The sequence below is a fragment of the Anas acuta genome, chromosome 7 (genome assembly GCF_963932015.1).
Source record: "Anas acuta chromosome 7, bAnaAcu1.1, whole genome shotgun sequence".
Lineage (NCBI taxonomy): Eukaryota > Metazoa > Chordata > Aves > Anseriformes > Anatidae > Anas > Anas acuta.
The window spans coordinates 20,128,341-20,156,112 of record NC_088985.1 but is presented as its reverse complement, the minus strand read 5'-3'; the positions used below and the strand labels follow the sequence as shown (position 1 = coordinate 20,156,112).

At 43.4% G+C, this 27,772-nt stretch overlaps 1 protein-coding gene across 4 annotated transcripts in view; it reads right to left on the bottom strand.

Moving 5' to 3' along the window:
• C7H10orf71 (chromosome 7 C10orf71 homolog) overlaps positions 1-22,047 on the bottom strand; it is a 29,693-nt gene extending 7,646 nt beyond the window's left edge. Inside the window, exons 1-3 of one of the 4 annotated variants that reach the window (XM_068688010.1) lie at positions 21,892-22,047; positions 11,738-11,904; positions 857-1,022 (exon numbers count right to left, since the gene is read on the bottom strand). The gene's annotated coding sequence lies outside the window, so the exon portion shown is untranslated. Of the gene's footprint in view, positions 1-856; positions 1,023-5,403; positions 5,633-11,737; positions 12,082-21,891 lie in introns of those variants that run through there. The other 3 variants (XM_068688011.1, XM_068688012.1, XM_068688009.1) reach the window with 3 other exon arrangements.
• Between the last annotated feature and the right edge of the window lie 5,725 nt (positions 22,048-27,772).

Here is a 27,772-nt window from a genome sequence, read left to right as displayed (position 1 = left end):
CCCTTCAGCTATACTTGAAATGTATACTCTAAAACCCTTTAGAGTTTTCTCTCTAAACTCTTTAGATACTTATTCCCACACTCAAGGGCTTGAACAGGCTATTGACTATACGCTGCAGTGAAACCCACTTTAGGAGCATTTCCAAGAACAATGTAAAACCCACTCCCTAAAGAAAGTCTGATCTGTATTTCCATTTCCCAGTAGAATTGCCTCATTAACTTGTGATGATCTGAAACAGCGAAGTTCACGTCTACAGTAGCATCCAGCTTCTATACAGGTGGAGGTTATCCCCATCTACAGTTTGAATCTACTATCGAACTGAGTAACGAAATCCAGATTTCAGACCCTCCAGCTGTCCAGGTCCACAATTCCACTTTGTCATGTCTCCATGCGACTCTTGGAAAAGACATCTTTTCTTGGTAATGACTCAGTGCTAGTCCAAGTATGAAAAGTCAGAGAAACCAGGCTTACTCAGCTGACATAACTCAGACAGTTCTTTCTTGAAATGAAAACACTCCTCACCTTCCTTTATTATTAAAAAAAAAAATAAATAGGGCAACCTATTTATAAATTTAAATTATCATAGTGAATCTTGATTCTGTCCTCCCAGCCATACAATTCCAATGACTTATGCAGAACTACAGTAGATATACACCAGAATAAAACGAGCTTAGTAGAGCTTCTCGATTTTACGTTTTACAAAGATTTTTCAAAACAGAGCTTCATTTTCCCTACCATACATACATTTTTGTGTATAATGCAGCAAGGAAAAAAAAAAAAAAAGACCAGAGAAAGGCCATCCTGCTCTTGGCTGAGATGCTTAACTCTTACATGAGAGGGAAATTCAGGTGCATACCTGCCATGTAATTTTGCTTCTCAACTCTAGAACTTCCTCTCATGCTTGTATTTGGCTTCATCTCTGACCATCTTTAGTGAGGAGGTAAAAACAGTCCAACAACGTAGATGTGACAGAAGGAGTATATTGGGACGTTTCCAATCTTCAGCATTTTTGATCTTGAGTTCTACAATTCAAAAACAAAGACATTTGTTTGCACGAGCTGAAGATTTTCTCACATGCTGTACTCATTCATTCATATGTTCATTTACATTTTACAATGATTTCAGGAGTGATTTACAAAATTTCTTACCAAAAGAGACAGGTATCCATCCCACACTGATAATTTGAGGGTTTGGTACCTTGTGGAAGGCAGTCAGGTTCCTAACAGACAACAGTCAAACAACCTTCAACACCCCAGTAGCCCCACCAGAGACCAGCTACCGAGTGAGCAATAACCATTGCTGTCTTCCCACTCCAGAGGGTGGGTGATTTCTCCAGGTTAAAAAGAGGGATTGGGCCACCAGATGACTTCTTTCCTGCTGTTCTCTACCTCCCAGCTGTGCTACCCTTCCAGAGGGACTACAGAGGAAAATGAGTGCCTCCATTCCAGCTGCATCTGACTTCCTACTGCCAGCAAGGACAGACAGATGTCCATCTGCTGGGCTGGGAACTGAAGCAGCTGAGTCCTGAAAACCCATTGTTTTTACTGCCTCTGTTGTAAAGAAGACCAAAGGTGGACAGCTGGGATGGTGAGGGGCAGTAAACAAAGCATCTTTTTGCTTCTGCACTTGAGTCAGAATCAGGAGACGCTAAAGGAAAGTTCAGCTATGGCAGACACACATTGCTGCTGCCCATTTGCTGGGGAGACCCCCAGGGATTTCAGGCTAGTGTGTCTAATACTTGCAAGACAATAGTTATTTCCTACAGGGAGAACTTTCTGGCACTAAGGTAGTGCAAATGGGACATAGAAGTAGGTAGTGTAGATTTTCCTGAAGGAAGAGCCTGCTCTAAGGAAACGTCTGTGTCAGTCTGCAGCAGTCAAAACACACTGGCCAAAGGGGCAACAAAAGCTTGCCTGCTGGGATGGTCTCCTACACCTTACCTGAGGAAGGAAAGCTATCTCTGTTAGTCTAAGGACAAGCTTGTATCAACTGGAACTTTTCACAGCCTTTTTAAGATTTCTGGAAAAAAAAAAAAAAAAAAAAAAAAAAAAAAAAAGTAGAAGCAAAGAAATACCGAAAAATGCTACATTTGGTTGTAGACAGATGTAAAAGTGTAAAAGGGCATCCTCGCTGCAGAGATGTGTACTTGGTTATCTCTTTGCCCAGAGATTAAATTACAATTTTACTGCTTCTGTGGTACTCTTAACTGTGCGAAGCCAACACAGCCATGGGAGCATGTGATTATGTTCTGGCACACTCATCAACGGAGCTGTTGACTAAATTCCAGTGGCACAATGCTTATCACTATTTATTGGTGGTGATGCCTGAACTAGGAGGAAGCTTGGCTTTCAGATATCATGGACAGAGGTCTGAAGAAACATCTTGTCCCTTGTAAACTGAGAACATTTGCTGAAAAGTGAGTAGGGTAACAATAAACATGGGGATTGTGATGTAATCTCAGCAATTATTTTCCTAGATGGAGTCACTGTTACAAAAACAACTCAACGCCACTGATTAAAGTAGAATAGTGACTGTCACTGTCTCTGAAACCCTTGTGAAGATCCTTGTCTTGCCTGGACATAACATTAACACTTGGGCAGTGTAATGTTTCAAGCTGGAAAAGATGTACCTACACCAAGTGTTCAAGATGCAGATCATTGCAAAGGACTGAATTGAAATAGCAGGACTGTACTGGTCTAACTATTCCTTATATTTGTGTAACATCACTTTCCGAACTGCTGGGCAAAGAAAGCTGTTTATAGCTGGCTTAGTAACCCGGTAAAATCACATTTCCCTATCTATTTGGACAAGTGTGGAAGCCTGCAAGCAAGGTACAATGTCTGAATTTAGCTCAGGATTCGGCTAGTTCTAAAATTTGGGATATGTGATTTTAGTCTAGTTATTTTCAATATAGAAGAAAGCAAATCTGAACGTTTGAAACAGCTTGGGAAATGCTGAGAAACATCTCAGGTGTTTGCAGTAGGCACCACCCAATACAAGCTACTGGAAAAGCTTTGATGAATGTACAGATTTCAAGGAGCTTAATCAGAAATCAAACTCCCTTCCCTTTTAAAAAAGAAGCTTTTTTCAGGGGATCTCTTACATGCCTAGCAAGTTGTGATGAGGAGGTTAAGTTACAGAGACTATTCCTGGCCTGGCACAAACTGAATGTCAACTGTTTTCACTAGGCAGGAGCTGGGTGAACCAGCAAAGCTGGCTGCAGTGTGTGACATCAGTGCTGCTGCAATACAGAAAGGGATGGTTGGTTCCTCCACCCCCCTTGGGCTGGTATTTGGCTGAAATATTTTGCCGTGACACATCGCGGTGGCATTTTGGCAGTGCCTTTGCAAGTTACATAGCAGTCTGAAGTCCGCAGCACTGCATTCCCCTTGAGGATGGGAAGGGAAGGGACAGGGAAGGAAGTTTGGTTGTATTTTCATCTTTGCGAGCTGGTTTCTTCATGTGGTGTTCTCTGTATGGCATCCATCCACAAGGAAGCTCAAAACCCAGAGCCCTGCAGTGACTGCTAGCTGCTTGGACTGCCAAGAGTGTGTGGGTTGGTCATACTGTGCTGCATCAGAACCAAGTGCTCCCTCAGACCTGCCCTAATGCATGGGCATCTCCACAAACACTGCCTCTTCTGAGCAGTACTCAGGGCACATGGTCTGGGAGGAAGATTACAACGCCCTCACCAAGGAGCTAGCTGCCTGGCAAGAGAGACAGTGATATTCCATCCACATTTCCCTGAACCATCAGGAAAGGCAGTTTCTGCATAAAGATGGTCATAAGGTGAAAACTGTTAGCACAAGTCTCTGTTTCCCTCATTCAGCAAGATCACTTTCATTTATGCATGTGGTCATAATGGGCAGCCACAGAGAGTTCTGCTCGATGGAAGAAGAACCACTTTACTGAAATAAAAACACCTGCTCCAGCTGATGGTGGATGGAGAACTGGGGCTATCTGGCTTATATTGAAGACCCCAAACACTGAAAGAAATGACTAGCACAGAACAAGGTGACTTCAGGTATTGTGCCAACTGATCATTGCACTGAACGGCAAGGTGAGGGAACTGTGTGTCTGGACCACATCAGTGTAGACTGGGGTCCATTCCCCTTGTGGATTTGGCCCAGCAATTGTGTCTTGAACAGCTTGTCCTGGGCCAGAGAAGAGGAGACACTGTTCTTGACTTTAAGCCAACTTCTGTTCTCAGTTACACTGGTATAAATCTAGAGTCATGTTACTGACGTCAGTAGAATAACTGAGAACAGAATTGGTGACTCAAAATACATCTACTTCCTAAGCCCACACCGGTGCATTGTCCAGAAGGCTACATGAGTAACTGTAGCCACAGTAAAGAGAAATCCAACATCTCTACAGAGACAAACCTCGCCCCCATGTGGCATTCAGACCAACATGAGAAGGAATGGGATTTGGAACCTACACAGTTACACCACATGGCTAGGCCACCAAATCATGTCCTCTGGGCAATGCTGATTTTCTAGCTGGCTTCCCTCACCACTGACAATAGCAGTGCATTTGTGACAAAGTAATCTCGATCTTTTCTGCAATTATAACCAGACTATCTAGACCTAAGAGTGGTGTGGTAGACATTATTTAATCCCAGACTGCACCAGCAGAGATGGCTGGCAATCTGAATTGCTACCTTGTGGACAATGTTAGCATCTGGAAATGTGTTTGCTTGTGTGTTTGTGTGCATGTGCATGTGCGTGATGGGAGAATGCTCTCATTTAGATTGTCTTAGAAATTTCACATAATAAGATTCTGAAGAGAACTTCAATTACAAATTTCACAAATTTTTACAATGTCTTTTAATTTCAGATAATTTTATTATTTTACTTTGCAGGCCATGAAAAGTAACATGTAATATATGCCTTAGCAGTTAAAATGGTCTATTATTACTGTCATTAACTCAGAGAGGCCAGGTGTTATTTCACGTTAACTGAAACTATTCATTTTAAGTTCTGCATCCAACAATACTCTGTTGTAATAGAGAGTGTGATCTTGTTTTGAAGTTTTCCTAAGTAAATATTCCAGATGATCATAAAAATCTATTCCAATTATCTTTCTAGAGGAAATATTGTTAAAATGGATATGATTGTGATTTTCTTTGTTTAATTAAAACATATTTTTCTGAAGAAAAATATTTTTTTCTCTCCCAGCGAGCTCTTTTCAAGCTGGTGCATTTGTTATTATGGGAGCTGGAACTAGAGGCTCATCAGATTCACAACTGCAACCTAGTATAAGAATGGATAGTCACTACAATCTAGTAGAAGCATGAATGTAAAGAAGAAATATATGTAGCTGGTGACCATGTGCTATGTATCCTGCTCTGTGTCCTATCTCCAGAGGGAACCTCTTTCAGGCCCCATCTGGAATGCTTACCTCTTCCATTCAGACCGCAAACCTTCAGCCACTGGAAGATGAAGACCTCGTGAAGAAAAATGGAGGGAACAGAGACTCCTTGCAACAGCCATGGAGAATCATGGCCAGTCTCTCTACCTTTCCCTTTCTGGTTCAATGGCAAAGACCCAACAGTTATTTCCAGCTGCTCTCCGGACTGCCTTTCCCAATGTCCTCCAAATGCCCCATCCTGCCAAGAGTTCTGTCAAGTCTGGAAGAAGGAGATGTCTCTCAGAAAGGGTCGTGTTTGGACTGAGGCTTCCTTGCCACTCCTGCTTACTTCTTCCATTGCCTGATCCCTACCCACTGCCTTTGTAGAGTCAGTAACACACAGAAAGGATGGGGGAAGTCAAAGGCACGTAGTACATGACTAACAGAGGCAACGAGCAGGTGCAGCATTTTGAGAACAGCACAACTCTGCAAGAATCACAAGGCAAAGGCATGATGCTTCTCCCATGACTTGAAGTGAGCACAGACAAGTGACATTTAAGCAACTGAACCCAAACAGTGCATTTGTTGGCATTAAATGTCTGACTGGAAAAGGCCACTGTCTGTAACTAGGTCAGTCATTATACACTGAGATATTTATACAGCTCCTCAGTAATATGGTACATGTACACCTCATGGCTATTTATCCGTACAAATTCTCCTGCTGCAAGCAGGATTTATGTCTCATTTACACATCAGTAGCAAAGACCCTGCCTAAAACCTACTGATTTGTCCAAGTTCAATTAAAGCATCTGTGGTTGGCCAGGGAACCTAATGTATGTTTTCTGAATCCCACAAGAGTAGCTTACCCTTCAGCAGTTAAGGTAAAAAATGTCTTCATACTGCCCTTTGTGGAGTGTGGTACTTTACCATAAGACTCTTCAAGAGCAGGGAGGAAGCTTTATGCTATAAAACTCTTCAGCTGAATACAGTGATGTAGTTTGGTATTATATTATATGGTGGAATCCATGAAGATTTGCAGGTGACAGACTTACTGTAAAGCCCTCAGCTTCTCCTCAGGCTCCTGACACATCTATCTCTTTCTGAGATCATGAAAACTCAAACCTTCCTCACCAGTTTTAAGTGATGACTGACATTGCATTGGTACAGCCCCTCCACAGAGCACTGACGGGATTCTGGCTAATGAGATAGGTATTCACCTCCTTTCATTTACTCTCAAGTGCGTCTTAGAGGATGAAAGCTTGTTTTTACTTTCTGAGTGTAGGAAAGGAGATTTTCCCATATCAGAGGGAGAGTTTGAGTGCTGCAGCATTGCAATGGCTAGAGACAGGAGATGACAGAGAGGAAGGGAATTAGAAACATGGACAAGAGAACAAATGCAATGGCCTGGTTATCTTGTAAAGGAGTGTGCTGGACAGTCCCAGCCCTACCCATGAGAAAATTCTAATGATACCAGGAAGTGTGCTAGACACAAGAGGGAACCAGGTGACCTACACAAAGAAATCCGCAGCTTGCATCCAGCCATGCTGCACTTCTCTCTCCGGGCTGGGGAACCTGAAACCACCCCCCACTTATTCTGGCCCTCCCCTCAGCCCCAGCACACTGATACCATCTACACTCACAAGTTTACACTTAGACCATTTAAGCCTCTTGACAAGGAGAGTCTGACCCACACCCACTCACTCAGGATACTCACTCAGGAAATATAATTCTTGCAGAAAACAAGTTATTATTCTTTTACTGGTGGTCTCACCTACTCCTTTAATATATATATTCTGGTTATTTGCAGGGTTTGCTGAACAGGGAGTTTGCTGAATCTATTTTCTATTAAAAAAAATCAAGCCATTTGTAGGTTCAAAATTGTTTCAAGTTCTAAGTGGTTTTATGACCCACTGAATTCCACAGTATTTAGGCACATGCAATATCCTGAAATACCTAGCCTGTGTTACCAAAGAAACCTTCCAGATACATCAATCTTGACTTTGGAAAGATGCAGAACTTTCTAAAGATCTTGTGAAACACAGAACTTCACAAACTTTTACAAAATAAAACTTCTAATCCAAAGCAGACATCAGGATTTACAGCCTAACTAGTTTTAAGAGTTAATCCAAAACAGTTTCAAGAGTTAATCTAAAACAATATGCAACACGTTGTCCCCAGAGTCCAGTGCAACTAGTAGTATCCCAGAGAAACACACATTCTGGAAGACACACCTAAACATACAACAGGAGATCAGAGGGGACACAATGATGCATCGAGGAGCATGGCAGCATGTGGCAGCCCGTGGCAGGCACAGTGCTTGCCTGTTGCACTCTGAGCCTTGGTACCCATGGCCGGTCTCCCTTGACATGCAGCTAAGGCAGTCCTTTTGGATGAAAGGGTGCAAGTCACTGAATAAACTATCCATAACTGGATAGCAAGAATTCACATACCCCTTTTCATTAATCTTCACACAGCCATGAAGCTAAGGATGATATTCATACCCTGTGAGCTGCCTAAGGACACTAAAGCCAAATCCAAATTAAATTTTCTTTACTCCAGATTTGCACCAGAATGAATTCACCAGCTCCAGTGACCCTTTGCTAGATTTACAGAAAATTAAGGCAGGGCCAGGACTTCATTAATACAACCTGTTAACAATATCCAGCATGATGCAAAACGAATCTAGAGAAAGAGATTTTGGGAAAGACACTGAATTTCCAGGCTGTCTGAGCTCTGCCCCAGTAACATCCCTACAGACAGAATCAGACCCCAAGAGCTCAGATGGTGAACATCAGGCCAGCAGATATGGATTTGCACCAGGGTAGGGAAGAGAAAGTGGAAGCTTTTGTTTTCAAGGTTTTCCAGCTCAGGCTGCAGGAAAAGAAAGATTTCTTACTTACACCTTGCTGCAGCTTTCAAATGCAGTCAAGAAAGCCCAGTACTTGAGCAAGACACATGGCAAGTGGGAACATACATGCTTCTAGACAGGCCAGAGTGTGTGACTTCAACACAGAGCCATCCATATGCTTAACGTTTTTCCTGCAATGACAAACTGCACCTCAACTATTTGTGATGGCATCAGAGGCATTCCAGATGAAGGATAAAAGCTGTGGCCTGTCTTACCTGTGTGTGCCACCTGGAAGCTGGCTATCAGACAGCTATTCACATATGTGAATATTTTGAGAGGGCATAGGGGAGCCCACCCACCTGTGCCCCAGGTAATATCTCTGAAGGCAACACTATTTTCCTTCTTTTGAGCAGCAAAAGCCAACCAATGGTCTCCTCCTGAATAAGATGGAAGCTCCTTCCAGTTCCCTCTTCAGTGTGAAACAGGCGTTCATTTATTTTCCTGGGAAATGAAGACTCCCAATTCCTATTCAGGCATTGATTCATTGCTATAGTTTAATGGTGTGTCCCTAAGGTACTTCCTCATTATTTTACAGTTAATGCATATACTAAGATGTTTCTTGTTATTATCCTGTAAATGGATACATAAAAGAGAGAAAAAGAAAAGAACACAACAAGAGTTTGAAGCAGAATCCACCCTTGTTCCCTAAGAGAGAGGGCAATGGCTGTCTTGATACAGGGTAGCCCAGGGTAGTCCCCTCACTCCCTCAGCAAGCTCAGTGATATTGTCCTCACACCTGAAGTATACCACAACAGAACAGAAGCCATCAGAAGGGTGCAGAATTGTACGAAGGTCTGTAATGAAGCTGAAAGGCAAACCAAGCTGATGTTCAGGTGCAGCAGCTTATGTCTGACCCAGCTAACGGTGACAGAGGCATATCTGAGACTCAGGATCTGCAGTAGCTGTCAGCTGCCAGATACTGCTGACTGCATGGTAAGGTGTATTCAAATGTTAACCGCAAGCACCTCTTTTAGAGACACTCCCCAAACTTGCAGGGATTTTCATCTCTACCTTTTTCAAGTGGAAAGTATGAGTTAGGTGGCCTTTCGGTACCTGGCTCTGTCATAGCCCTGTCACAGTTCCCAAAACAGCTTCAGACAGTGTGTGTAAGCAACAGGGAAAGAACCCCTGAAACTATTGCGATGTATCTAGGTGAGAAACTGAAAATAAATATGCATCACTATTTGACCTGCGTGGCTCATAGGAAGGTTGGTCTGACTGTTACTAGATGATTTAGATTAATCATTAGTAGCTAATGCCTTCACGTATATCATTATTTGCAAGCATGGAAGATGGATGATAAGGAAACCCAAGACTATAATTAAATATCTGTTTTCTATGCCTGTCCAAAGAGGATCATTTGGCCAGGGAGAGGGAGACCCTGCTCCTAGAGAAGGGTTGTGCTCATAGATTCAGTACTGCCTCAGTTTCCCTGGGGCTGCCAAGAGACAGGAGTCTCAGCAGCACTCTCTGACCATACACACTTGAAAGCCATAAAAGCCTGGCAAGCAGCAACATAATCACAAATCACCAAGCTCAGTATGTGCACACACACGCATATACCTACTGATATGTATCGGCAGCCACTGACTCACCCAAAACCTTATGCAGGCTTTATCAAAGAGGCACAACATTCTCTCCACGGTGAAGCTCCCGCACCAGTGTATACATGTGCCCGCACTACGCTCCCCTTCACCACACACCTGTCAGCTGGCTCAGACTCGGCTGGTCCCAAAACAAGACCCTACCTCAAGTGATGCATGCTAGCTCTGAAAGAAATGAACTCCCCCACTTGCTTAAGGTGGACAAGGCTGTGTGTGCCCCGGCTCCCCAGCTGCATGTAAGGTAGCACAGCCAAGCCTACAGCTAAAAAAATCACTTGCAGAATTTCCCTCTGCCAGCAACTTTGTGTGTGTGTGTGTAAAATCAGCTTGACTAAAGAAATGAAAGGCTGATGCAGAGGAGTGGTATTTCTCCCAGCCTGGGTCATAAGGTTAGTTGGCTTTTTTCCTGGTCTTGGAGGGATTTCCATTTTCCTTTGCCTTTTGCACAGCTCTAGTAATGCAAGCACAGACGAGACAAACATTTCAGAGAAGCAGATAGGATTAAGAAGCTACAGAGTGAAATTTCCATGTGCTTTTGCTTTGCATTGCAGGGACACAGTTACACCTGCATGCCTCCACATGGCTGAGGCCTTCAAGTACACAGGTGATTGCCTGTTACAGCTGTTTTGCAAAGTAAGTTGGGAATATGCATGTAATTTAAAAACCCGTCCAGTGACATGCACAGAAGGACAGAGATTTAGGTGTTTTGGGTCTCCTAGATAATATGAATATTTAATTTGTTAGTATTTTCCACAAGTCTTAACCTCTAAGCAATTAACTGAGGGCATTTGCTTTTTACATGGTCAGTTCTCTGCAGAACTGGAGGAAAAGAGCCATGGGCTTTGATCCTGACCAGAAAGCTTATTTCTCCTTCTTATCTCTTCTCACTTCTCCTTCCCTCCAGCTTTCCCCCCAGCAACTGCAGAACACCAGCAAGGGACCCTCTAAATGAGAGCTGTTATAAAGTCAGCCTCAGTAGGCTGCTTTGGCCTGGTGCTAGAATGCCTGTCCCTGTTCAGAGCTAATTGGACTGCCTGTTCACAGACCATTAAAAAAAAAAAAAAAAAAAAAAGCATAAGGATTTGGATTCTCAAACTCTATTTCAATTATTTCTGTAATTTTGCTGCCGAGTTCTGCGCTAGGCTAACAACATGTAGTTCCTTTGGATGGCAGACTAAGAAGTTCTGTAACAACTGGACTCAGAAAAGCTTATACCATTTAAGAAATTTTCCAGTGATTAAAATTGGATACAAGTCATAGTCACAGTCATTTATAGTGACCTCTTAGCACTGCCTAGGTATTTGAAGTATTTTACTTTTTCAGGCTCTATAGCGTACTAATTGCTGTCTATAAAATATTTAAACTGTTCTCTTCCTATTTTTTCAAAAAAAAAAAAAAAAAGAGAAAGAAAAAATGCCTTCACACTCCTACACAAATCACTAAAGTTTGTAGGAGTATCTTATCTCTAGGCAGTAATCATCTGGAAAATAAAATCAATGTATATTTGCTTAAAGTTGCTTACAGCACAATGTGCGGGACAATTAAATGGAGCTTCATAGCAATTTAGTGGTCTTTTAAAACAAAAATCATCCCCTTTACCAAACAGTTATGTGTCATAAACATACAAATCACTGCATACAAATCTATATGTATGGCTCTTTCCATACACAGACTTTTAGAGGCAATCCTGCATTTCTGAGAGCAGAAAAGAGCTGGACAAAATGAAAGGACTTTCCACCTCTCATCCCTGAAGAAAAATATAAAAATGCTGTTTTATTTTTCTCATCTGATCAGTTACACATTCACACACTCAGACACCATCATTCGTCACCATTTCCAGGTTTTAAAAAGTGCCCATATGCCTCCCCCTTACCTTTGGTGCTCCAGCTTCCTGATCAGGGGCAGTACAGTGCTGTGCTTTCTTCCTTTAAGTCAAAGCCCCAGCACATTTTACAGCAGTCTGCTTACTATTAGCACTTCCCATTATTTACGAGTTTCAGACTCTTCTTCTGAACATGGTTATTTTAATAGGAACAGTCACTGAAAAATAAATAAGTAAAAAATAAAAGTGGAGGAGCTAACCCTTGAGCCCTCACAGACCTGCCAGCCAGGTGAAGTGGAGTGAGCAAGGAATCCAAAGTTAGTAAAATGTATTTAAATAGTTATCAGGCAAGGGGAAGCCAAACGGAGATCATGGTGGGGAAGAGGCAAACATACGTATTGGAATAACCATGCGGTGTCAAGTAACAGACAGATGAAACAAACAGTCATCAGCTATTTTTACATTCAGATTCGCCAGTGGTAATGCTTCAGAGATAACTAATACAGAAAGTAATGGTGTGCGATTGGCTTGCTGCTGCCAGTGATTCAAGCTTGAAAGCACCGCATTTTTGTGTCTCCAGGTGGGAGTCAAAATGTTTATGAAGGTCACCATTAAAAATACCGTACAAGAAGCATGGACGTGAGTAACACATTACTGTCCTACCAGTGCCTTCTCATAAATAGCTCATTTCATCATCAGGGCTGGACAAATGTGTCCACTGTTCTTAGAGTAAGGACCCCATTCCACCCTCCTTCCAAAGCAAACAACACCAGCAGCCCTCCTGGGAGGCACATGCCAGCATTGGGTTTCATCTGGCAAACTGCAGTAGGATATTGAATAATAGGGGAAATATGCCGTGAAGTCGGCGAGCTAAGCTTTTGTACTGCAGATATAAACAATGGATTGCCCCCCGTGCCCTGCTGAGGGCACAGAGCTCCTTACTGAAGTTGTGGGGCTCTCCTGGGGCTCAGCATCACCCTGGACTTGAGCCACAGCCTGCAGCAAAATGAAGAACCTCCTGTGATTATGGCCCGGCTCCTGCTTCTATGGCAGAACAGGGCTCCATGTGAGCTCAGTGCTCATTTGCATTTTAAAAAGAGCTGCTAATTACATTGCTACAGCATGGGCAAGGCGACAACTACATGTATGCCGAATCTGCTGCCTGAGATTCTCTAGGCTCTGGCAGGCTTGGGATGGCCAGAAGCTCCCTGCGACCCAGGAGCAGCATGAGCCCAGCTGCCCTTGGAGGGGCAATGGCCTGCCTTCCCCAAAGCAGCCTTCAGCTTTGATTTCCTCACCTGGGAGAGGTGTATTGCTCTCCCCATGTATCCCAGCAGGAAAATGTTGCAAAGCCTGCTCTCCTGGACTCTTGGTCTATGCTTTTGGTGCCTCACTGCTTCCCCTAATTCATCCTAAACCAAACACATGCATTGCCAAACATCAAGGCGCTTCTGTTACATTCTGGTCCCAAACTGCATGCTCCAACAGCTCCTTATGCCCTGCACTGTGCCAACACTTACATGATGAGATCTGCTGAATGTGTGCATCACAGCACCTATGAGCTGAGCTTTCTGAGAGAACTGCAGAAACATGGGGTTTGGGATGACAACAGGCAGTGGAAAAGCAGTTTTCGGGTGCTCACTGACACGAATGTAGGCAAAACCATCTGCATACGTGTGCCTGTCTCTCCCACACATTTCTGAAGAGGGGTGGAATGTATTTCTGGAATACTTGTGCTAAAAATAAACCCATCCTTGCTGTCTATGAAGAGAGGCAGGTATAGCCCGGGTTTCTGTAAGCCCATGAACTTGTGAACTGCTTAGAGGCTGAGGCACAACTAAAAAACCCCCATGGAAATCAATTGGAGCTGCTTGTACAGGAGGGTGGCTGGTTGCTTGGAAAAGCCAAAAGAGGCCTCTCACAGGAAAGCAGCTGGAGTGAGTGCTACCCAGAATGATGAATGTGCTTTTCAGACTCCAGCTTTGAATGGGCTTGAATCTTGGGACAGGCGTTATACTTGTTCAAATATGATGATAATAAATACATTTATTTGCAAATTCAGTGCTCAGATGAGACTCTGGGATCAGATGGCCTGCCATTAAAATAAAACCACTTCTGGGGAAAATTACTGAATAGCACACAGCAAACACAACCCAGTGGCACATAGATGTTGTTACCCTGCTCCCAGGAAAGTTAAAAAGCAAAAATTCCTGCTGCTTCCTCTCAGTGAGTGTAGAGCAATAACATATCGCAATGAACTTTCGTAGACAGCTATTTGGACTGAAATTCTAAATTTATATGAAAAGAATATGCAATTAACACAAATATGTCAATGGAAAATGAATGTATGTAACTATAATGAACTCCATCTTTCACACACAGACACACAGATTTGAGACTTGGTATACTTGGCAAGGCTGAGAATACAGACATGAATGCCTTATGCAAGAGAAGCATTTTTCAGGATTTTCTGAGTTATGTCCCACCCATGAACACTTTTTCCAGGGAAATAAAGGGAGTTCTGCCATACTCAGAGAGCCAGGTTTCTACTTTGTTACCTTAGCTGCAAGTCCCAGAGAAGCAGTACACAGACCCTGAGGGGTCAAGGGACCAACCACATGCAAAAAGTCCCTGGTACACAGAAACCAGAAAGTGGAACTGATTATAAACGGAAATAAAAGCATGCCACCCTAGACTAGGAAAATACAAGCATCAGACTGCTTTGGTTGTAGAAAGTAAACGGTTTGTATTTCTCTTGGTATTAACAAGCAAGGGGCCTACTTAGTAATCCACCCGAGCAATGGCACTAAATTGAGATTTCAGTTTTTTGTTTACAGCCCTTTTTGCCCAGCAGAGCAATACAGGTTCAGTCCTTACCTCTCAGCCACAGACTGAATGATTTGTTGAGGGCTACCACAGTCAGTGCAATAACTTGGTGTGGGGGCACTGGACAGACAAGAGCAGGGCATGGGCTGACCCAAGCAGCCCCAGGGGCAAATCAGCTGAACACACTTGACAGAAGTGGTGAACTGATCACTAGAACACGTCCCGCTGCAGGACAACACTGGCACCTGCTCCACAGGTTGACCCCCAGAGTTGCAGGCAGGTATTGCTGTGCTCTGCCTGAAGACTTGCAAGGCCTACATTTCTCCAGGGTTGCTGCTAGCACCTGCATGTCTGCTTTGGACGTGCCCAGGAAGTTGAAGTCATCAGTTTTGCACTCTCATGTAGGAGGCATTGGACTTGCCTGAGCATCTGCACATTTTCTCCTATACAGAAAAGCACCACTGCTTCCTTCAGCAGCTGGATTTTGTGCAAAAGCTCTGGTCAGACCAGCACCACCCCCCTTCCCTGACTGCAGGAGGCAGCAAAGGCCTGAGGGTCTTGAGGGAAGAAGGTGCCTCACTATAGGTATTTTCTCACCCAGAAAGAAACTAGATTAAAGAAACATGTTCTGCTCAGCACCTCCTGTTAGCCAACACAGGTTGTGCTGCACCTGATATCATGGGAAACGACAAAAAAATCTCATTGTGGTTTTCTCTGCTGCATCCAGCCTCAATCCACATTGAGGTTCAAACCACCTTCTGTCCTGACAAACCCAGCAGAGCCCGTGGAGGTGAGGACAGAAGTGACCCATCCTGCAGCCTCTTCCATCGTAGCCATTTCTCCACGTTGCTAGAGAGGCTGTTTATCCTCACTGTGCAGAATTTGGGCAACGAGGCAGGTGTGGGACTCTTCCACAGCCATTCTTCAGGACTACTCCACCGTGTTCAAACCTTGCCAGCAGCTGGGTTTTATCAGTCTTAGCTTTGGGGACTCCTAGAGCTCTGACAAGGAGAGAAATTCAGATTTATGAAGTACTTGGAGCTTTCTCTATCTGCCCTTACTGCAGCTTGGAACAAAGCCTGACAAACTAAAAATTCTCTGCAAAAGTAAGCTCTGGAGGAAGTTTCAGCATGAATCAAGAAAAAGAAGTATTTCCTTGATTTTACTATTCATAATTTTACAATACATTTTTTTAATATAATACAGTATCAAAATCATTTTTAGCCTACCTTTAAAATTACTGGGAGATTATTTTCCCACAAACAAAAAGCTATGATCTTTCCCTCAAATCAGACTTCTCCTGAAACCAACAAAGCTTACTACATCTGCTCTCTCTGCTGCTGCCAGTATCACCCAGCCTCAGCTGACTCAGAGATGGCTCTTCTGGGGCTCAGCAACCTTCATATGGCTTTCAGGGACAGAACTTGCACCTGAAGGACCCTAACAGAATGAGCCACAGTGACAATTTTGGCAAGGATGTCAGTCACAACCACATCCTATCTATTTCCCCCAAATTAAACTGACTCTGCAGTCAGGAGCAAAGTTTTGCTCTTGGCAGTAAGAGACAGCGGTGTCACACACATTGATCATATCTGTAGAACCCCAAAAAGATGTTTTTGTGCAGCTGTTTCATATTAAACGCTCTGCCAAGAGCAGGAGACATGTAGCAGAACAGAAACCTACTACAGGAAATGCTAAACATCAGAAGATGGTTAAATTAACCTGCAAATACAGGTCGCACCAAAGTACTGTACTACATGGGCCAATCTAAAATAGCCAAAAGACACATCAGGTACCTATCTACTCTCTGGGCACCAATGTCACTTGGAAATCTTGCTTTTCTGAGCCACTGGGAATTGTCAGTGAAATCAGCAGGAACTGAGCCCTTTGCAGTTTGGAAGAGTTTCAGCCTGTCCCAGGATGGGCACCAGAGCAGATTTTCAGTTGAAGGTTGAGGAATAAACACACTTGTCAGATGAAGGAAAAAATACCTGTCAATAGCGTGAGTGATCTAAAAATCAGTCCTCTGAAAAAAACATTACGGAAAAGTCAGTGATATTTAGAGATGTTCAGACAAATGCATTAGGCATTTTATAAACATAGCTCTAATCCCTCTGAGTTAAGAAAAGAGGTGGGAGGAATGTGGAGTTACTGGCCTAGCGTAAATATTTCCTATTTACACATCACAAAGCAAAAACCAGAGACCACAGGCTAATTAAAATAGCTGGATGGCAATGATGGGAAACATGAGCTGCTATTTTTAGGGAATCATATGAGAGCCCAACCAGCTAGAAGTCTGGTCAACTTGGAGGAGTCACACGGTTGCTCTCAGAGCCCTTTGCACTGCCTCACCCCCTGCAGGCAAGGTGGACAAGCCAGTGGGATTTTTTTCCAGCCCCTCTCCCAGATATCACAAAGTACTTTGCATTTCACACAACAGCTTGGATGATTTTGGGCATTTTCCACAGGACCACTGACTATACTCTGCTAGGCTCCTTTGCAATGGAGAGCTGGGTTTGGGGCTTGCAGGGCTGACCACCCCACACCCCCTGAGCTCCAATTGTGGGGAGTGCCCATGTTTTATGAGAAGGAGCCGTGTTACGCCTCGGTGCAGCTGCGGTTCAGATGCAGGCTTACCTCTGGGTGGGGAGGAGTCGAGACGAAAGATAAAACAGAACTACTTGTTTCAGGCTCATGAGTTTGCCTGAATTACAGGGGTTTTCATTTTGTGGTTTGCAGAATACACTTGCTGGGGACCAGAAAGCGGAAACAGCGAAACACAGCAGAAGAAAATATGAGAATTTTCTTCCTTGGCAGTCACTGAAGTTTCAAAGCATATCTGCATGGTCTCTAAAACTCAGAGCACTGCAGAATGTGCTCAGAAAACATTAGGGTGCAAACAGCCTGTCTGTGTGGCTCTGTGCTCGAGCACCGGTGACGGAATGGCCAGCTTGGCATAGGAGAGAGATTTCAGCCACGTGTGAATTGGACAGGGAAGGAATTTCAGTTTGTACTGCCTCCTTCCCAAACCAACTCTGTTCCAAGCCCAAAGCCCTCCCCAGAAAAGGAGTACTGGAAACCACAAAAAGTTTTGAAAAATATTTCAGTTTTGCATGTCCTGGTAACATTTCATTGCATTAGAAGTATTTGGGCTGCCTAATGGCAGGATTACAGTCCCCACATGCCAATGTCATCAATGCCCACAGCTTTTTTAAAAACCACTGGGCCTGAAAAAAGATGGGGTGCCCTGCCTTCCCTACATCCCTTCCCTGTATTCCTGGGACTGCTGCCATCCTCGCTGCCAGGACAGGTTGCTGCAGAGGCAGCACAAGGGGCCGTGCTAGCATGCAACCCACAGCAGGCACAATTGCCCATCCTGTTTCCAGCCCATTAGCAGCTTAGAGTGCACAAGCTAACTTGGAAAAGCTGCACAGCTTTTTGCCTTTTTCCCATTCCAGTAATCCAAGGAGTTAGAATACAGTATTTATGAAATGGTTTGACTTCAAGTTCTGCTAAAGGAGAGCAAGCAATCTAAATTTGGCTTGCAGTAATACAGGAAATATGAGAGAGGGAACTAGAACTTCATAGCCAGCCTTTTAGAAAAAGCCAATGTGTAATTGTTCAGGGTTTCACTTCATGTCCTGAATGGAAGATTAACAAACTGACAGATGGTGATGATGAGATTATCAGGGTTAGCGAGAGGAATTCACGCAAACACAGAATGGCCAAGAACAGCTAAAAACGTGCTCTGAAAGATGGCAAACATGTTTTCTCTGCAGAACAGCGCTAAATAATACTGAGAAGAAAGGAGCCAAACAAGGAACAGAAAGCAACGGCTGCAGGAAAGCGAGAAATCAGAAATGCAGCCATCAGAAGCAGAACTCGGTTGTGGAGACTCACTTTAGACACCAGCTCCTCTGCCTGCTGCTCACCTGGGTCATCTGCCACAGCCCCGGACCTGGCTGTAACATCCTTGGCACTCTCTGTCTGAGAATTTGGGTAGACTGGAAAACTGGGGACGGGTCATCATCCCGTCCCTGTAGCTGAACCTGGAGAGTGGGGCCGGTGGGGTACGTGGAGTAGATAGGTAGACAGCATCACAGAAGAAAACCCTAATCACCAGTCCCAAATATTATGTCACAACCCCCTAATGAGGATTATCCAGATGAGTCCCAGGTAATCAGAGACTGCTGTTAACATTAAAGTGATTCCTGGGACTGAAACTCACTGTACCAAATGAACTAAAATGGCTGGTATTAATAAACTGACAAATGCAAATAAAAGAACACTTCTTTAATCTCCTTCCATTAAGGAAAGGGCATGTGGTTTGAATTATGATCATATAAACCACTGACTTCAGGCACTTTTTAAAGGGTTGTAGTCTGCAAAACTCATTAGAAAATTTATGCTATCAAATATTTGAATAAAATATAATGGGAATAAAGAGTTAAATACTGCCTTAAAAAAAAAAAAAAGTCACAAATGGTTTCCTTTAAATTTTACGAAGGTAATTTCAGCAAAAAGATTAATAAAATGGTTACTGGTGAAAGTTCTAATCCTGCAAACATGTATGTGATTAATTATCTTCCTGCAGAGACCAGGGGCCCTGTTCTTAGGAACAAAACTAAACATGTTTGCAGAACCAGGGCTGTAAGCAAATCCATATCTTCACTCATACAGATATCCTCATTGATTTCAGCAGAAATGTTTACACACAAAGTGAAGCACAGACTGAAGCATTTAAGCACTGCAAGCTCAAAGTGCATTTTTATTGCAAGAAAGTATTGCTGTTTCGAAATACGCCAGTAATTTTCAGATCCAGGGTGTATCTGCAAGCCATTAGCAGAATGGCTGTGTATGCAGGCAGGCCAGAGTGAAGAGGTAAAGTTTGATGTCTCCATTGATGACATTTTCAAGTGTCCATGCCATTTGGGATCACAAACCCATTGATTTCAATATTCTGACCCTGCTGAAGGAGAACAGCTCCCCAGACATTTCAGCTTATTTGACATGCTGAACCTGAATATTTTGGAAATTGATATTGAGTACAGAAGCAGCCTGGTGTATACAGCTGAGCCAGCTCCAATGAAGAGAAACCCTTCTAGAGACCTGGGTGGGAGCTGGAACAGGCCCTATATTCTTATTGCTTTAAAGATGGAGCTTGTGCTGTTCTCACAGAAGGGATGCTAATAAGACCTTGGGCTAGTCTTTCTCCAGCCAAATTCAAAAAGCGTGCAAACTTAAAGGAAAACAGTTCAACAAACAAATACAAAAGTTCCACGTTGGTAATTTAAAACCAGAAGACAAGAAGAAAGCAATAAAATGGTTGTGTAGATAGAACTGAGTGAAAAATAAGTATTATTTACAGAACAACATTTTTACATTCTTTAATTTTAGATATTTTGGCTAATTCCAGTGTCCTGATTCACATATGTCTTTGTGCCTTTCACTCCTCTGCCATTTATGTTGGCATCAATACCAAACATGATAGTCACTAAATTATCATAGTTGCCTATATAAAAACATCTGCAGACTCACAAGATGCTTCAGCTGTTTCCACAAGATATTTTAGCTGTAACCATGCAGTTCTTATGTTCTCTGTGTGAGTCACATTGGTTTGTAAAATCTCTTCTTCATTCATGAGATTTTAACAATAGACATCAAGTGTCTCAGGGGTCTTCAGAGTAAGCAAGTGCCTAATTTTGCACTTAGTGTAGATGATCTTTAAATCCAGGTTCTGTGTACACCTGCCTGGCCCTGTAGCTTAAGACAAAACAAAACAAAAATACCAAACCCAACAACTGTTAATTTTAATTAAACCACTCTGCAAAACACATAGAGATTCATATCACATGCTTGTATCAGAATGATTTTCTCATCTTTAGTTTAACAGCTATGACATGTTTGTATAGACCTGTTTTTAGATTCAGAACAACTAAACTATATGCTCGAGGTTACACTGGGAACCTATAGAAAAGCCAGCTCTCTCCTCTTCCAGCATTATGGACTATTCATCAGATTATGCTGAGTCTTAGATGGGAAAACCTCCAGGGGAGGATTTTTATTAGCACATTCTGCCTTCTGCAAATTACTATGGTATGATCATAATGCCTTTGTGCTTTTGTCTACCTACTGGTAGTATTTAGAAAGTGCCTATTGCTCTTGAGTCTAGAGTTGCATAAACAACAACAATAATAATTAATAACTTTTGCAATTATCTTCTGCCAAATGAAATCTCATGTTCAGCTTCAACTGGATACATTCATCTGTCTTAAGATGTTGTCTAGGGTTGCTGTGCACTATCTAACTGGTGGTACATTCCTTCCCAAAGGTGGCTCTTTGGGAAACTTTGAAGCTCTATAAATAGAATATATTAGTATTATTATTACTGGAAGAGGGGCAGGACTGCAGCATTTCACCCCTAGGGGACAGAGACGCTCAAGAACACTTGTTTCAGCTTTTGAATGTGTGGATGGTTCACAATTGGTGATATGAAGGAGAGAAAATGCTCTAGCACAAAACATCCTGTAAAAGCAAGAAGAAATTCAGCATATGAAATTCATCATGTTCAGCCCTGGCCTTTCACACTTTTACACTGCCCATTTAGGCTTTCTTTCTCAACAGTGGAGGCTGGCAGACACCTCTAGGAGGTCTGAAATGTCTTTCTTCCTGCAGGAGGAATCACAGTCTCAAGGCGCCAGGTCCTCCTCAAACCTGGAACTGAGACTCCTAAAGAGAGGTGGCAGGGCCTTGGGCCCCCAGCAAGGGAACTGCGACCCAGCACTCTCCAGAGCAAAGAAATACAAATGAAAGGTGCACAAGAGGAGAGAAGATATAAAGGGAGAGGGGATACTGGGAAAGTGTTACAAAAACAAGGAAAGGGAAAAACTAAGAGCAACAAAAGAGCAACAGGCATTGTTTTTTTGGCTTCTAAACTTTGCAGGTCTGATCCTGTTTCTGTTGGCTCCTAGCAAATTCTCTCTGCCAGGAAATATGAACATATTAAGATTATACAGGCTTGGAAGAAGGATAGTAAATTAATCAATTAGGCATTCTCTTCTAGGTTCCTTCATTTCAGCCTCCTCAGCGAGCCACAGTGAGCCTTCACCTGCCCGGACACCTGCGAGCGCAGGGCAAGCATTGTACCTCCGTCTGCCTTTGCCATCAACTTTTGCTTTCACACAGAAGTGTTGATCCTGACCACTGCAGTGCAGTTAGTTTGGAGCTAAGCTAAAAAAAAGGAATAGAGAAGGTGGACAAGACAGATCGCTACCTCTAGTTAGCAGTAACTTCACACAACCAAAGGACGTGATATCTCACTTCAGAATCAGGCAGGAAGCAGTGTTTTACCCAGAAAGATGAGCAGAAGAGATACGTACCCCGCTGTCCTTGCAGAGAAAACGTGCCGACAGCCTCCTGCCCCCATGCCAGCCAGTGCTGCGTGTCGCAGTGCTCAGTGTGACCCCTCTGACACAATCGGGTGCCTCCAGGCAAGGCCCGTGCTGCTGACAGGGTTGACAAGCAAAGCCTGCTCTCGCCTAAAAAGACAGGTGCTGTTTTGCAGTTAAATGAGCCTTTAGACCTGCTTCCTGTCACTGGTCGGTTGACAGCCCTGGAGAGGGTACATGTCCTTGGCTCTCAGTCTGCTGAGCACAGGGGCTGGAGGACGGAGGCAAGGGTGGCAGAGGCCTGGCCCCACTTTCCAAGCTCTGTTTGGATGCTGTGAGGGGGCTGAGTGGTTACGGTTCAGCTCTTCATTCCTCCTAATGAAGAATTGGCCTTAATTGCACCTCATTCTTCTCCAGAGGAAATTTAACAAAGGGCTGGGGCTGTACAATCTGCCGCTGCCCAGCCACAGGCAGCGCCAGCCAACCTCTCCTGCTTGTGCCAAGCACCAGGGAGCAAAGAGGTCAGGCAGAGGCTCACACAGCAACCAGGAGCCAACAGTCTGACCAACAAGGCCTGGAAACGGGGAGAAATCAATAGCCATGAGACATGGCCATTAGCAGTTTGGCTTCTGGGAAACGTTACTAGATAGGAGATCTTTGATTAATACTACTAAGGACAGGAATCCGGCCCACCCAGAGCTAGACATCTGCTGCTTAGTGGAAATGCCAGGAGGGAAACCATGTATGCAGACACTACCAAAGAGCCAGATATATTTTGCAGTCACCAAACGGGGTGGGTGCAGGTGCAGTGGTTCAGCCCAACCTTTCTCAAAGGAGTCTGTCATCTATCAGGACGTGCCTCAGCAGGTTAGCCGAAGATAAAGAATTATCTTTCCACTGGTATTCACTGCATGGCTTGTAGTTCCTAGATCATGAGAAACAGTAAAAATTCACCCTGTCAGTTGTCTTTCTTCTAGGCTGCCAAGTCCTACTTACTTAATTTCTTCTCATGAAAAAAGATATTCTGTACTTCTCCACTTCTGCTCTCTGTACCTTGTCTCATCTCCTCTTACATCCTTATTGAGATGACAGCAATTATCACAGACATGGATTCATCATGGATTTATGTGGCGACACAATATGATTCTTGATCATTTTCCCAGTCTTCTGTTTGCCTTTCTGACTGCTGAGCATGAGGCAGACGTTTTGGAGGCACGAGTCTAGCCTACCAACACAGAGAGACTGATATCAAAGCTAACACAGCAATACACCAGCAGTGCACTTCAGCAAAGCATCTTTGAAACCCCTGCTGCTCTTAGCTCTCTGCCAAGACAGTGTCTCCAGGCTACCCGAGGAGCCTGTGCTGCAGCCACAGCAAAGTCAAGGCCTCAGTAACTCCTGACACCATGTGCGGAATGTATATTCCCACCCACTTTAGCTTGTCCATGATCTCCTTAACTGCACACATTCCCAGTGCCTGATATTAATCCTGGCAACTAGCACTAATAAATAAAAAACAGTGTCTTTTTCCAACGAATTAGCTATGCGCTGCCAAAGACGCACAGATAAAGACTGAACCTGTGCCCATTAATTTGCATTCGGTGGAAACAGTACCATTGGTGCAGGATGTGGCCTACAAGTGCTTAAGCACAGATGAGGAAAGTTATTTTTAGGTACCTGCAACCTAGGGTAGCATTGGTGAGTTCAGGGCTTGATGCTACAAGCACTGCAAAGAGCATCAATCAGTCAGTCTTTGATGACTTAACTCATAGGTACAAGATGAATTTGATGGGGCATTTCTAGATCTACATCTTAGTACTGGAGGTATGCGTAGAGTTAGGGTATTTGCACTGAACTGAATCCAATCTCACTGAATGCCTTGCTGTTGGATTTTGGGTTATCCAGCTAAGACAGGTATCATCCAAGTCATTTAAGGGCTGAGATGACATCTTACCAAATGAGTTCTGTTGGTGTGTGGTGTGCTATGGAGTATGCAGCAGGGACCTTCATCTGGTGCCTGGCACACTTGCTGTGGCACAGGACAGCATCCAAGCATGCCAGTGGCAGTGCTGTTCACAGGACACCAGCTCTGCTGAGTGGCTATGTCCCAGGGGCTGCAGCAGCTCAGGTGGGGATTTTCACAGGTGCGTGCACCACACATCACTGTGGAGACATGCTCCTGACCTCTGGACTTCCATGCGCTCATGGGACCTAAGCCTACACATCACAGCAAGACACCTGGGAAAACGTTTCCCTAGAAGTCCTTGCACGTCTGTCATGTTGCTAATCATTTTTTTTCAAAGCGTGATCTGTTTGCCCTGCACTCAGAAATGCCTTCCATTTGTGGAGTTAATTCACAGTCTTAACAACACCAGAAGGCAGGTTTTTGTGGTCAAATATATTGCCACATTAATAACTTCAGAATATTACATGAAGCACAAAAAAAAGAAAAGAAAAGAATAAATTAACAGAAGAAGCCTTCATGGCACGCTAGAGAATTAAAGTGCCATTTTATTACACACACCTTAGAGTTAAAGTTTTAATTTCCTTTTAAAAGATAGCAATATATCATTTTCATCCTCCATGTTCAAAAAATACTTAGGATGATTTGTTCTTTGTTGTAATCTGCAGGACAAACAAAACTGTAGTCAAGTGATATTGACCAAATCCCTGCAATTTCACAATGATAATTGAATTGTTGCTATTATTGTAATTCATTATTGCTCTAATAAGGAACTTTCCTCCAAGGATCCTGATGTGCTTTAAATACAAATAAATGAGTCTTTCCCAATCCCTTGTGGGTTGTTATGTAGTCCTTTTTTACAAAGCAGTTACACAAGGGTGGACACCAAGACAGAGAGGGGTTACTGGCCTTGTTTTTCATAGGAATTGGCTTTGAAACAGTTCCTAGTTAGTGGTTTGGCTCAGGTCAAGGCTCTAACTCTAAGTCAGAGGCAGTTCCAGGAATAATTCCCAGCCCCCTGCTCAGGGCATGCTTCTCTGTCCAGATGTATGGCTGCATACATTCATACAGTACAAGTACAGTAAGCACTGCCATGGGTTTCACTTGCTCTGCTGAGCCGGCACTGGGGAGCCTTTAAAAGTGGAAAGGCATTCAGAGGCATCTTTTTCTTTTACAAGCTGCAGACATTTGCCTCTTAGCAAAGAAGGTCACCAACCAGGCAGAGATCTTGGTGGATATCACTGCAGTGCAGTTTCCAAATGGCTCCTCAATCCAGCAGCTCTCCCTACTGCCTTATATTGCAGACCAGCAGAGCTATATTTGGAGACAGATACAGGGGTTATGTTCCCAAGAGCCTCTCATGCAGTAAGTTCAGAGTGTGTTGTCATGATGGACATGCACACATGTGCCCTAGCAGAGTGGAGGTCAGCCATCATTCATGAATGTGTGGAGACCACTTACAGTCCAGTTGCAGCGGATGCTAGTAACATGCGTTCCCCACCCACCCTGCTTTCTCCCCAGTAAGCTGCTACATTTTTAATGCCTCCATTAGCTCTTAATAATTAGCTCAAATAATTGACAGCTCCCAGCCTTTCCCTGCACTGAGTTTCAATGTGGAAACACTGCACCACCCAGCTTTCAATCACAAGTCAAATGGCTAAAGGTTTTGAGACAAGATTTCAATACCAGAAAAAAAAGTCAATCAACCTTATGCCTTTAGTATAATTATTATTTACAAACTATAAATGCACCTTGTACTTGCAGTGCCATTCATCACTGGAAATTGGACTTGCTGAAATCACAGGTAAGTATTTGGGTTTTTATTTTTCAGTGTATTCAAATCTATGGCAAGCTTGCTGGTCCTAGTGCTTCTATTGAGAGACATAAGGTTCAGTGTTTAATGCAGATGCATTGTTTTATCCCCACAACACAAAATTTTTCACATTTCTTTTAGCACAAGAAATGATTCTTTCATTTAAAGAGAGGACAGTGAAGTTGAATGGTTTCAGCACAAGGCAGTCACACCACACTCCCCCAAAATATGTAAGTAGTTGATGTTCACAGCTGCAGAAGAAAAAAATGAAGTTGGCTACATTACAAAAGTTCAAAATGCCAAGCAAATAGAAATATAAGGATGCATCTGCTTTTCCTAAAATCTTGTGTTTTAAAGAGACACTGCCAGTGCCAAATGCCCTGAGCCAGCAAAGAAAGATGTGCTCTGTTATGAGATAAAATGATGTTTCTCTACGTGCCATGTGATTTAGTCTGGGAGCAGAAAGTCACCCAAGGCTCTTAATTGAAACATCACTGACAATTAGGCTTTTGTTATGAAAAGTTGGCTCAGTTTTAGTGTAAATGCCCAGCTATGAGGAGATACAAGCTTGTTCCCTCTCAGGTGGTTCAGCTCTGAAGAGCCACCAGGAATAGGAAGAGGTAAAATCATACTTCTGTCACTGAAGGAAGCTGCGCACACAGTTTGAACACCAATTTAAATCAATTTAGAAAACAATTTTGTTAATTCAGATCCATCCCTTGGTATAGTTACTTTGATTTTAGCTTGACAGCACAATTTTGGCTAGGGGACTGACAAAGCAAGAGCAAAGCAGGTCACTCTGAAGCTGCAATTACACATGCTGTGACGATTGCTGCCAAGCCAGTCAGGAGGTTAGTGCCCAGCAGTTTTCTGGCTTAATCTTCCTGCCCCATCTTCCCACTCTGGATCTTTGGATTTCCCAGCCTGACTCTGTAGAAACAGCACAGAATGAAAGTCTTCCTAGTAAGAGCTTAAACTAAACTGCGTCTTTCTGATGGAACTGGGCTAGGAAGAAACCACATATAATTATGTTGGCAGACCTAAGAGAACTCTGAGTAAATAAGCAGTAATATGTGGTAACCTATATGTTGTAGGATCTCAGCCCTCAGCTGTAAGTTATACTGCCTAAAACTTCGCATATTGTTTGATTTAGTTCAGTTGTCCACCACGAACCGTTGTATACCACACTAAGCCTCCAGTCAGATGTCCTCCTCTGACAGACTGCGTTACAAGTTTATGACCACCACCAGCCATCAGCTGGACATTGCTAACTAGCCATGGCATGGCTGATTGCTGTAGTTCACAACAAATATGGTGTAAAATGTGTTAGCTTAAATTCCTGTGAAATGAGTGATGTTAAATTCACTTAAGATAAGCCACACTGACCTGAATGGACATATTCTTATCATTCAAAACCTTCCTGGCATGCTTAACCATGAATTCCAGTGGAAGCTAAACTGCTCTGGGTTCAGTTTTAGCTAAGGGGCACATTCACTGCACATGTTGGCTTTGGTGAACCATTTAACTTGAGATGTAGGGAGGCACCAGTCAGTTTCCAGAGGTGGAGACAGATATTTACTGATAGGGAAAGAAAGCTGAGTAAAGCAGATATATATCTGGTAAGCTGTGGCCATCTGGAAGTGCTAAGAGAACATAGTAAGATTTTTAATATTAAACAATGGTTTCATTTGCAGTAGCAAATGTCTAAACTGCTCATTTCCATGGTGTGATACTGGTCTTGTCAGCTCTGGCAAGACATTATAGGGAACTCTGGCTGCATGAAACCTCGGGGTAGTTATATTCCTATTGCTATTATTTTCATTTCTTGATGGTGCCTGTTCCCAGCTCAGGAAAACCACTGGGATGTGGCCTGGTAATGAGCTGTACTTCCAGACCGGGGAAAGAGGCCTCCATCACAGCACACGTACCTGTGGTGAAAGCTGCATAACCCTGCTACCGCTTGTAGGGAGATCTAAGCCCTGTCACACTGTGACACACTGTGTCTCACTTCATGCGAGTCTTATCTCCACTTTTAGCAGCAAAGCAAGAAGACAGCATCCTTCCTTCCCTCGTCCCCTTCTCTTCCTCTTCTACTC